Raw genomic sequence first — 13,143 nt, 5'->3', positions numbered from 1 at the left:
TCGCTCTCACGCCCAGCTGGCTCCTGTGACTCCTGGGCTCCGGTGGCGGCAACAGCGCAGCGAGTAGTAAAATAACCTCCCAGCGGCAACAGGAACAAAGTACAACAAACGACCCCAATGTCAATGGAGGGCGGGGATTTTTAAAAAGGTGAGCTGGGCGGGGCGGTCAGGGAGAGCGGGCCAGGTGACAGGCCGGAGGATTGCCGGGACTCCTGGGAAAGCGAGTCCCGGTTCCTTCGCTCGCAGCCCTGTCTCTCGCTCTCACGCCCAGCTGGCTCCTGTGACTCCTGGTCTCCGGTGGCGGCAACAGCGCAGCGGGACCCGCGAAGCGGGTTCCGCAAGTAGTAAAATAACCTCCCAGCGGCAACAGGAACAAAGTACAACAAACGACCCCAATGTCAATGGAGGGCGGGGATTTTTAAAAAGGTGAGCTGGGCGGGGCGGCAACCTCCCAGCGGCAACAGGAACAAAGTACAACAAACGACCCCAATGTCAATGGAGGGCGGGGATTTTTAAAAAGGTGAGCTGGGCGGGGCGGTCAGGGAGAGCGGGCCAGGTGACAGGCCGGAGGATTGCCGGGACTCCTGGGAAAGCGAGTCCCGGTTCCTTCGCTCGCAGCCCTGTCTCTCGCTCTCACGCCCAGCTGGCTCCTGTGACTCCTGGGCTCCGGTGGCGGCAACAGCGCAGCGGGACCCGCGAAGCGGGTTCCGCAAGTAGTAAAATAACCTCCCAGCGGCAACAGGAACAAAGTACAACAAACGACTGTTTTCTGTCTCAGTCATTATCTTTTTACTTACTTCTGCTTCCTGATTTAGTTTTGCTAACTCACATTGTTTTAGTATCTTTCTTACCTTCAGTTCATTTCTCTGTTCTTCTCTCTCTTTTTCTCAGTGAATCTATATGCCTCACTCTTTGTAATTTGCTCTCCTTCTATTTCTTTTTCCCTCTTTTTGTCCGTCTACCTTAGTTTATTTCCCTTTTTTTGTTCTTCACTCTAACTTTATTTCTAAATAGAGTGTTATGATTTTTAACCTCTTCATTTGTATCTTTTAATTTAAAATACATATTTTACTAATTATAACTTATTTTTTCTTCTCTCTTTCACAGATACCAACTGTAGTAAAAAAAAAGCTAAAGTTACATTTATTATATGGTAAGTATGACTAAAAAAATGTAGTTTGTTATCACCCTTTGCTTTAAGGTCACTAACATTTTCTCAATCTACCTCACTCCTGTGTTTTTACTCTGCTTCTCTCACTTATTCTTATTCTCCATGTTTACTCCCCTTTCCCTATTTACCCTCTCATATTCAACTTCTTTTGATCCCTATTCTTTACTTCACTTACCCTCTGTTCCCTTCCTTTGCTTCTTCACTCATTCTCTTTTTCTTAATTATTTACCTTACTCCTACACATATACCTCATCCCCCTCCCAACACATACACCCCACACACACACCACACACACACCTCATACACACAAAAAATCCTCCCACACACACTCCTCAAACACACACACACATTCCATACACACACATACATCGAACACATATACACCCCACACTCATACACTTCTCACACATATTTCACACACCCTCATCTCTACCCACACCAAAACACTCCACAAAACCACACCCACAGACACACCTTACACACCCACACTCCGACCTACACCCACTGACTCCCTGTAAGTCACACACACTGCATTACTTATCTTTTTTTGCTGTTTTACTCAAGCCCATTCAGGTACTGTTTCCTTTACTCTCTTTGTCCTCTCTCTTTGTCACTCCCCATGTGTTATCCTAATTCAATATTTCTCCCTCTTTAGTTATGCACACTACTTTTTTCTCTCTCTCCCTCACCAGTGTTATTTAAATCTGGTTCCGTTATTACCTTTTATTTGTACATCATTTTTCCTCTTTCCTTTTACTCTTTACAGCCACTCACATTCTTCATGTGCCTCTGCTTTAGTATTCTTCTTCTCTCTTTCTTTGTTTCACAGCCTTATATTTTTTTCATTTTCTCTCTTACACTTTCTTATATCTTTTACACTGTTTTACTATGTATTACACAGTACCTCTGTGTTGCTCCCTCTTGCTGTCTTGCTTGCTAGTATAATTGCCGAATGAATATTTCTTCTTGGAATTGCCCCTGGAAAGAATATCTCCGCAAATAAGGCACTTAACCTTAGGGGCATTCACTTTCTTCTGCCCAGGAGGGTGGGAGAAGAAGTCCCAAATAAAATGCACTTGTATGTGACTCTGTCTTGGCTCTTCAGGCAAAAATTGCCTGGGTTGTTAACTTAAATTTTTTTTACTACAGTTGGTATCTGTGAAAGAGAGAAGAAACAATAAGTTATAATTAGTAAAATATGTATTTTAAATTAAAAGATACAAATGAAGAGTTTAAAAATCATAACACTCTATTTAGAAATAAAGTTAGAGTGAAGAACACAGAAAGGGAAATAAACTAAGGTAGACGGACAAAAAGAGGGAAAAAGAAATAGAAGGAGAGCAAATTACAAAGAGTGAGGCATATAGATTCACTGAGAAAAAGAGAGAGAAGAACAGAGAAATGAACTGAAGGTAAGAAAGATACTAAAACAATGTGAGTTAGCAAAACTAAATCAGGAAGCAGAAGTAAGTAAAAAGATAATGACTGAGACAGAAAACAGTCTAATTAAGGATGCATTTAGAAGAATGAGGAATAGAAGATAACTGAGAGTAAGTGAAGAACAGTCATAGAGTGAAAGGATGAAGGGAGACAGGATAATATACAACGATTGAAGGAAATGGACTGAGGAAGTTATAAGGTAGACATTAACATTACTCTCTCTTTCTCTTTCTCTTATGCTCTCCTTCTCTTGTTTTTTTTTTCTTGTTTTTTTTTGATTGCGCTAACGGGGCGCTTACCGGTGCGCGCACCGGGAAGCGAACCCATGAGAAAAATGAAGTCAAGAGTGCTAAAAATGTTAGTAATTTTTTTTAAATGGGAGGTAGTTCTGAAAAGAACTTTTTTTTAATGTTTTTGTTGTTTTATATTTTTTTTATTATTTTTCTGAACATTTTTTTTTTGGGGATTTTTTGAACACTTTTATAATTTTTTGGGTGTTTTTTTGGGGGAACAACAAAAAAAGGAATTACAAATGGCTCAACAGGAGCAAAAAAAAAAGATTTATTGCTTCTTCTTTTGGTTACATTGATGGTTTTCCACCGCATTGCTTATTAAGATCACGCTTAGTTCCCCATAGCACAGTGTCTTGCCACAGAAGACACATACAAATTTGAGACTGCCAACATTTTTTGGAACATTGGGCACCATTTGCCGTCCTTCAGGTGCTGCATGTGATACTATGGCAGAGGAGGTGCTGGGCTGTGGATTCTTCTGATTTTGCGCCATGGCACGAACCTCTGCTTGAGCAAGAATATTAGGATGCAACCTTTGCATGTGGCGCAACATAGTATAATTGCCGAATGAATATTTCTTCTTGGAATTGCCCCTGGAAAGAATATCTCCGCAAATAAGGCACTTAACCTTAGGGGCATTCACTTTCTTCTGCCCAGGAGGGTGGGAGAAGAAGTCCCAAATAAAATGCACTTTTATGTGACTCTGTCTTGGCTCTTCAGGCAAAAATTGCCTGGGTTGTTCCTCCTCCTCCTGTTCTTCCTCCTCATCCTCTTCTTGTTCAGGGACAAGGAACTGGGATGGTGGTCCTTCCTTTCTAGGTGGTTGTGGTGGTGGAGGGGGTCCACCAGCTGCAGCTACTAATGATGCCATTGTCAGAATCAGATACAGGTCTTCCTCTCTCAAAGTAGAAAGTCAGAGTGAGGAAAAAGGTGGGGGCTTTCATCATTTGAAAAAAAAAGTGTTCTGGACCAATGAAAAGTGTTATTTTCAAGTCACATGATCCAAGCTTTCATCATTTGGAAACCAAAACTGATCTGCACCAATGAAAAGTGTTATTTTCAGATCACATGACCCGACGCGCTTACGCTACGCGCCCCGGGGCGCATCGCGTAAGCGCGTCATGACGTTGCGCGATCGTATGCGATCGCGTGGTTCCGGGTGCGCTTACGCTGTGCGTCATATGACACATCACGCGACTACGCGAAACGTCATGATGTTGTTTTCGTTCGCGGGAATAGCGCTCTCGGGGTGCTCCCCGGTACGCGCCCCGGGGCGCGCCGTAACATTGCGCTTACCCGTGCGTTCACCGGTACGCGCCCCGGGAGCGCTCCAAGGCGCGTACCAGGGCAAACAATAATTTTTTTTTTATATTTATACTATTTAAAATTTATTATAAAAATTATTACTTTCTTACCTATAGATATTTGCTATTAAAAAACCTATGAAATTCACTGAAAAAACCATAGGTTTCACCCCAGTTATAGTTAGGAATTAGCATTTAAAAAACCTATTAAATTCACTGAAAAAAACATAGGTTTTACACCAGTTATAGTTAGCTGGAAATTTTACTCGCATAAAACCATTGAAATTCCCACGTTATAGTTAGTTGGACTCACTATAACTTGCGCGTGCAATTCACTGCTGATGACGTCACATATTACATCACTCATGACATGGTCAGTGACATCACTCATGACATCACAGTTCAGGAAAATGGCACATTTTGTTTCTGAGCAGCAAATTTGGGGGGGGGTTCGTCAAGGGGGGGCCGAGAAAAAAGGGGGGTCCCAAAACGTGTTTTTAACATTTAGTTTTCCATAGGGCGGTTGGCCTCACTTTTAGCCCGAACGGCTGAATGGATTTGCACGAAACTTGGCAAAATTGTAGGGACTGGTAGCCCGATGTGCCTTTGCTAGGTCTCAATATATGTGCTTCAGTGGATTTTGAGAAATTAACGTTCAAAAAAAGATATATATCTGTAACAGCGGACCGGGCAGCGCTCCGGTTCGCGGACTTTTCGCGGTACGGAGCTTTGTGAAGCGAAGCTGATTGGTTCTCCGGCGTCTGTGAACATTCCAAACAGTCCGTAGCGGCCGCCATCTTGTCTCTCGGTAGGATCGAGAGACAAGAGGAGGCCAAAGCGAAGGGGCAAATGACCATAAGGGGGCATAGTAGATCCTCGCTGACCCCCTAGGTTTGATGTGGAGGTTTTAAAAGGGCCCCGCGGGGCAAAAAAAAAAATAATAATAATAATCGAACGGCTGAATGGATTTGCACGAAACTTGGTAAAATATTAGGGACTGGTAGCCCGATGTGCCTTTGCTAGGTCTCAATATATGTGCTCCAGTGGATTTTGAGAAATTAACGTTCAAAAAAAGATATATATCTGTAACAGCGCTCCGCTTCGCGTAACGGAGGTTTGCGAAGCTGATTGGTTCTCCGGCGTCTGTAAACATTACAAACAGTCCGTAGCGGCCGCCATCTTGTCTCTCGGTAGGATCGAGAGACAAGAGGAGGCCAAAGCGAAGGGGCAAATGACCATAAGGGGGCATAGTAGATCCTCCTTGACCTCTTAGGTTTGATGTGGAGGTTTTAAAAGGGCCCCGCGGGGCAAAAATAATAATAATAATAATAATCGAACGGCTGAATGGATTTGCACGAAACTTGGCAAAATTGTAGGGACTGGTAGCTCGATGTGCCTTTGCTAGGTCTCAATATATGTGCTTCAGTGGATTTTGAGAAATTAACGTTCAAAAACAAGATATATATCTGTAACAGCGCTCCGCTTCGCGGAGATAAAATTATCTCTGTATTACCTAGCTGTTGCTAACACCAGTTAGCGACGGCTAGTAGGAGATAGCGACCATCTTGGGCCCCACTTTGCATGTGAGTGATATTTATCACTAAGGACATGCAAAGTGGGCATGCCAAGATGTTAGCGACTGGAAACAGTCGCTAACATCGCTATCTCCTATTACCAACTTTTGGAAATATTCGCGCTAAGCGCGAATATCTCCAAAAGCTACCACCTGCCCTGAGCAGTTCTTAGCCATGTTATCCAATGGGAGGTGGATAACATGGCTAAGAGCATTAGCTCGGTAATGCATGAATATCGCTGAGTTTTCAGCGATATTAATGCATTGCGGTCGTTTTTTATCGTATTTGCGATAAACCTTGATAATAGCAAGGTTTATCTGCGATAATTTCTGAAGATGCTTAGCGGTAAAAAATTTGTTGCTAAGCATCGTTAGGGATAAATATCGCTTAACTTTGGTAATATGCCCCAACGTCTGTTAACGTTCGATTCGAAGGAAATCAGGAAGTGTTGAAAAACATTGTCTGCGCCATCTTGCCTTTTTTCAAATGCCACACTTTTGTCGTGCACGGCAGTCATTTTAGATGCCTTGACCAGACCCACTCTCTGCACGCTGTCGATCCTTAGCATGGCTCCCCACCCTCGCAAGCATCTCCCCCAGGCAGTGGTCACCCCCGCTCTCTGTCTTATGCATGGGTAATAAACCACCGCCCATCTGCGCTGCTCTTCACTGAGAATCACACCCTGTGCCCGCCCGACACCTCCCTTTCGCCCTATTCACTACCGCACCCTCTGACACTCCTTTTCCTCTGTGTCCGATTGTCCAGGCCGGTGCTAGGGTATCAGCTAGCCCTGCAGATGTAGTTTATGGCCCCAGCTGTAAAGAATCACCCCTCTTCAAAGGAGTTATAGTAGATCAAGGCCCACACTCGATGAGATCCGTCACAGCACACGCGTTCCTATTATCTGAAAACCATACTGTATTGTGATTGGGGAGGGGACCGAGCCTGAAGCGGAAGATTCCAGGGATGACTCTTTGTACATCAAAGTTTTTACAATTATGTGTCACATAAAAAATATATAGCACTCCAACAAAGTAGTAAGATTATAAAACTTTAATAACTTATAAATATATACAAGAAAACAAAAACAGTAATAACATATAAACATTTTTAGGGAAAAACAACGAAGTAGCGGTCGGCTGTGCGAATAGTCCCAACGCAGCACAACGTCCAGATTTCACTGATTTCGGCATCCGGCGTGGGGCGTCGCGGGGGTGGGTCATCAGTAGCAAACTGTTGTGCGAATAGTTCCAAGGCAGCAGAACGATGGCACCAAGGTGATGTCCAGTAAGTTGCCGCACTGGTTTTGGTATCCTACAATGCTGCTCCGAATAACGGCGTGGGGCGCCCCGGGGGAGGCGGCGTGAACGGGCCTCTCCAGGTGGAGTCTCGTCTGTTGTAGTGGGGCGCCCCTTTACCGTTTCAGTTGCCATTCCGTCCGCTTTTGGTCCACTGTGTCAAAAGCCGCAATTCAGCTGAGTTGCGCCCACTCTTGCGGTGCAGCGATAGGCGGCTGTCACAGGACTCTCAAAATGGCGGCAGGCTGTTTCCTTTTTGGGCCTGGTCCACTGAAATGGCCCTGGGACACCTTGGAAATCGGACGCTTGTCTGCTAGGTCTTGGACCCCATTCTCGAAAGCGTCCCCTCCGCCTTGAGGATTCATCAAAAGTTTTGGGGGCCCCCGACTCCTGCAGGCTTCTGGTGGGGAGCGGCTGCCATGATTGCTCGCGGAATGACTACGACGGAGCCACGAGATGGTGGTGCTTTCATGGTGACGCCAGCTTCAGTCTGAAACATCCAGAAACAAGGTGGGGCTTTCATCGTTTGGGGAAAAAAAAAAGTTTTCATCCAATGAAAAGTGTTGTTTTTAGGTCATATGATCAAGCCTTCCATCATTAGGAAACCAAAAGTAAAATGAACCAATGAAAAGTTTTATAAACAAGTCACATGACCTGTTATGCGGCATAGGGTATAAAATGCGGAGAAAATACGTTGGCACGTGAGGCGGCGTCAGTAGCGGACCGATGTGCGAATAGGCCGAAGGCAACACAACGCGCCAAGATCCGGATGGCACCGAGGTGGTGTCCAGCAAGTTGCAGCACTGGTGTGGCCATCCTACAATGCTGAAAGTCGGCGTGGGGCGCCCTGTTGGCCTGTGAGTTCGCGTCAGTAGCGGACCGATGTGCGAATAGGCCGAAGGCAGCACAACGCGCCAAGATCCAGATGGCACCGAGGTGGTGTCTAGCAAGTTGTCGCACTGGTGTGGCCATCCTACAATGTTGAAAGTCGGCGTGGGGCGCCCCGTTGGCCTGTGAGATGGCGTCAGTAGCGGACCGATGTGCGAATGGGGCCAAAGGCAGCGCAATAATATTTTCTGAATAGAAGACACCACAAGGCGCTGAGATGCCAAGATCCGGATGGCACCGAGGTGGTGTCTAGCAAGTTGTGGCACTGGTGTGGCCATCCTACAATGCTGAGCCGAAAGTCGGCGTGGGGTGCCCCGTTGGCCTGTGAGGTGGCGTCAGTAGCGGACCGATGTGTGAATAGGCCGGAACCAGCACAAGGCGCCAAGATCCGGATGGCACCGTGGTGGTTTCATAGTTGAGAGGCACTTCATCTGCAGTGGGGCGCTGAGATCCGGATGGCACCGAGGTGATGTCTAGCAAGTTGCCGCACTGGTGTGGCCATCCTACAATGCTGCTCCGAATAACGTCGTGGGGTGCCCGAAGGGGGGGGGGGGGGGAGGCGGCGTGAACGGGCCTTCCTAGGTGGAGGCTCGTCTGCTGTAGTGGGGCGCCCCTTTACCGTTTCAGTTGCCATTCAGCTGAGTTTCGGCTGCTCTTGATGCTACAGCGACAGGCGGCTGCAACAGGACTCTCAAAATGGCGGCTTGTTCTTTGGATTTGGGCCTGGTCTACTAAAATGGCCCTGGGACACTTTAGAACTCGGACGCTCGATTTTTTTTTTCCTTTCCTGTACATGCAAAAAAAGGTAAATTCCCGGTACGTTACACGCTTCATCTGCCACGATGTACTCTCCAGAGGAACCGAAAAAAAATATAGTTATGGTAACTATACCATGCATCGTCATATGGAGAGGTGGCACCAATTAATTATAGTGCTGCATAAAAGAGAGATTTGGAGGAGAACCCCCGACCTGCCAGTACATTCATCAAAGAAGTGGCACTGACAGCATCAGAGGCAAGGGAAATGGTCCCAAATATTTAGAACTTTGGAAAGATTAAAATGACATGTTTAGATTGTGGCAAATTAATTTCATGTGGACAGATGAGTGTTACTCTAATAAATACAGCATATGAACATCATCATAGTCGATGGTTGGTAGAGACATTTTGACTATATCCTGGACCTGCCCGTCCTCGCCCAAAATGGCGCCGGAATAAATGGGACTCGTAACTCCTTGTTGCGTACTGGTTGCAGAACCTTGAAATCACGAGATACGTATGCAGTTTTGAAGCATATGGCGGGCGGGGACGAGAATTGATTGAATATTTCGACATCCCTATTGATATTAAGTTCTGATATGATATTGATTACTGTACTATTGAAAGTTCGAATTAACGTCACCCATGGTACTTGCCCGCAAATGTATATCTAGATAATTTTATTGTAACTGGCCCTGTCGTATTTTAATTATAAAATGTACGTCCACCGATTCCGCAACTGTTAGACACCTTAGTTCTTGCAACCTAATGGCCCGCCCGTTACGTTCCTCTACAGTGTAAATGTCTACTCATCATATACGATTACAGTTTGCTCCGTGGCCGGCCCACGTGGTTATAGGCTCGTATTTGTATAATGAAATTTTCACAATAAAGGTTTTTAAAAGAAAACATGGTAGTAGTATATACATTGGTAAAGTTTTTAATAATAGTCACTGTTTTAGAATCATTAAAAGGCAAGTGAAATAAAGCAGACCAATTACATGAAGGGTAAAAGGTATAATACGCAGGAACGCAGTAAAGATAAATGGTCAAGGGCTGTTGTGTTTTCTACTCCTGCAACATAAAGTGATCGATAAGAATCTCATATTCAGGCGTATCGGCGACTAAGACAGCAGGTCGACCCTCTTTTGCTCAACGGCTCCGTCATGGGACGAAGAAACGCTCTTTTTCTCGAAAAAAGAATATATTTTACTTGCAGGACAGTTGTACATTTTCCGGGAAAGTACATTAGCCTGGAACATTATAACATATATTTAAGAAAAAATAATGTTCGGAAGTAATAAAAAGCGTAATTTTTAGGTCATATGACCAAGCCTTTCATCATTAGAATAAGAAAAGTAAAATGAACCAATGAAAAGTTTTATTAACAAGTCACATGACTTGTTATGCTTACGTTACGCGCTGCGCGTCGCGCCCCGGATGACTTCCGGATGCGCTAACGCGGCGCGTCATATGACGCATTACGCGACAACGCAGGTCCAGAATATAGTCAAAATGTCTCCACCAACCAGCGGTCGGAACACAACCCCTTTCAGCAGGCTAAATAGTTCTGTTAAATGACAACAGAAGGGACAGGCAACAAGAACCATCAGTCAAAGAGGGGAGGGCTAGTTCTTCTCTACCGGGTTACATTGGGGCGCTACCGGAACTGATCGAATTGGTAGTCTACAGTGTTTCTGGATGTTTCAGACTGAAGCTGGGGTTAGCATGAGAGCACCACCATTTCGTAGCTCCGTCGTGGCCATTCCGCAACCAATCATGGCAGCCGCTCTTTATCGTTATTTTGGGCGGGGTGGGTGGCGGAGCCGAGCTGTTTTGCAGCCATCATTGTGTGGAGTTCAGTTCATCTCACTAGTTTTGTATTTGTCATGAGGGGTTGTTCCTAATGTTTCTATTTTAGCGAGGTCAAAAAGAGATCCCATTAGTGGCCTACTGATTTTGCTCGATTCCTTTTCTTTTTTTTTACACGATTTTTCGTTATCTGCAAAGACTAAACAGAGTATTGCGACTCTGTGTTTGTTTGTAAATAGAGAATGAACCAAAGAGAACCAATTCTAAAACAGTAAATGCTTGGATAACAATCAATCAAATGGAGAGAGAAGCAGGCACGACGTATTACAACGGGGGCAAAGGCCTGCGTTAACTACCTTTCACTATCTGCAAAGAGAGAGTACTCCTAATAGAAATGAGGGGGGGGGGCACCATTCAAAGCAGATCAGTGTGCATAAACACGAAAATGTTTTCACTTACCACGTACTTGACATTCGACAGCTTATGATATTTGCTATTAAAAAACCATTGAAATTCACTGAAAAAACCATAGGTTATAGACCATATATAGTTAGGAATTAGCATTTACAAAACCTTGAAAATTCACTGAAAAAACCATAGGTTATAGACCATATATAGTTAGGAATTAGCATTTAAAAAACCTTATTTTACTCACACAAAACCATTGAAATTCCATATATAGTTAGTTGCACTAACTATATATCGCGCACCCGCAATCCACTGCTGATGATGTCACATATTACATCATTCATGACATGGTCAGTGACATCACTGATGACATCACTGATGACATCTCAAATGACATCACTGATGACATCACTGATGACATCTCATTTGACATCAATGACCACATCACTGATGATATCATTCATGTGACAATACAATGCATCTCCTCACATTTTAATGTAACCTCTGTTTCACCCAGTGTTAAATACAGAGTATAATTTTTGAAACCATTGACACACCAATACTAGTTACTACATACGCACTCACTGATTCCTACGTCTACACACACATTCACTCATTCACCCATACAATCATTCATACATACAATCACTCATCTTTACAACACTATCATATGCACTCATACACCTATACAGACACTCACACTCTGCCACTCATCCATGGAGTTACTCACACACCTAGTCAGTCCTGTAAAGAATCAATCACACTTCCATTTTCTTGTCTATACAGTTAAACATAGAGCACCTTACATTTTCAAACATATACTAACACATACTTACTTTCTTATACAATCATTGATACAAGTACACATTGATCTGCACAGAGTCACACACCTCCCAGCCAGCCACACACACACTCAGTCTCCCATACAAATACTTGGACAATCAATCAATAACCCATATAGTTAATCATATAGCTACTGATCAACACATGCAGCAGTTTACAGAACAACAGACATAATGATGCACAAATTAAGACAGTTTAGTCACTAACCCATGCACTCAGTGAGACACATTTAATCACTCACTTATACATTCAGTCATGCACCTACTAAATCCTTCGTCCAGACACTTATACATCTACTCATTCTTCAATATGTAAAACATATTTAAACTTTACAGAAACACACAGTCACTGGATGATGTCATCAGTGATGTCATCAGTGATGTCATTTGAGATGTCATCAGTGATGTCATCAGTGATGTCATCAGTGATGTCACTGACCATGTCATGAATGATGTAATATGTGACATCATCAGCAGTGGATTGCGGGTGCGCGATATATAGTTAGTGCAACTAACTATATATGGAATTTCAATGGTTTTGTGTGAGTAAAATAAGGTTTTTTAAATGCTAATTCCTAACTATATATGGTCTATAACCTATGGTTTTTTCAGTGAATATATATATATATATATATATATACGGCTGCAGTTGTGACCCACTGGCGGTGCCTGCGCTCAATTCTTGGCGTGGTGCGAATTTTCTACGGCTGGGTCAGTCGTTAATTATTTTTGCTGTTCCACAAGGGAAATGAAAACGCACACACTCGTCATGGTGATTAATTACAGGGGTTTATTTTCCCCCTTAACCCAACACGTTTCGCTTCACATGAAGCTTGCTCACGGGATGTTGAGCTAATTTACAAGTCCTTCTTTTAACACTTTGGTGTTGGTCACTTCCTGTATTTTCTACAGATGCATTCTGGTTAGTGTAGTATCCACTACACTTTCCTCACCAGGAGGTTCGAAGTATGTGTCCTGTGATTTAATAACAAAAGAGAGTGCACTTTTGTGAATTGCAGATATAACTATAATTTCCTCTTTGGTGAGAATGTTAAATAATTAAATCTCTCTGGGGTGGGTCCGGCTGTTTGTTCAAACTCCAAACTTTGTTAGCGTCAGTTAGCTAATACTACCCACTACAGACCCTTGACTGTAGACCCCACTAAAAGGCTGAGCACTACCATCATGAGTCTGATCCTGGAGGGTGAGACAAATGAATGGATCACTAAAAATGAAGCTGCTTTCTTGATACCTACTGATCCAGTTATCCCCTACTTTTACACCCTCCCCAAAATCCACAACGGGGGGACACCTGTCCCTGGGAGGCCCATTGTGTCAGGCATCGGCTCATTCCT

This window comes from Lissotriton helveticus, chromosome 8 (genome assembly GCF_964261635.1).
Source record: "Lissotriton helveticus chromosome 8, aLisHel1.1, whole genome shotgun sequence".
In the NCBI taxonomy this organism is placed as follows: Eukaryota; Metazoa; Chordata; class Amphibia; order Caudata; family Salamandridae; genus Lissotriton; species Lissotriton helveticus.
This window is presented reverse-complemented; position numbering follows the sequence as displayed.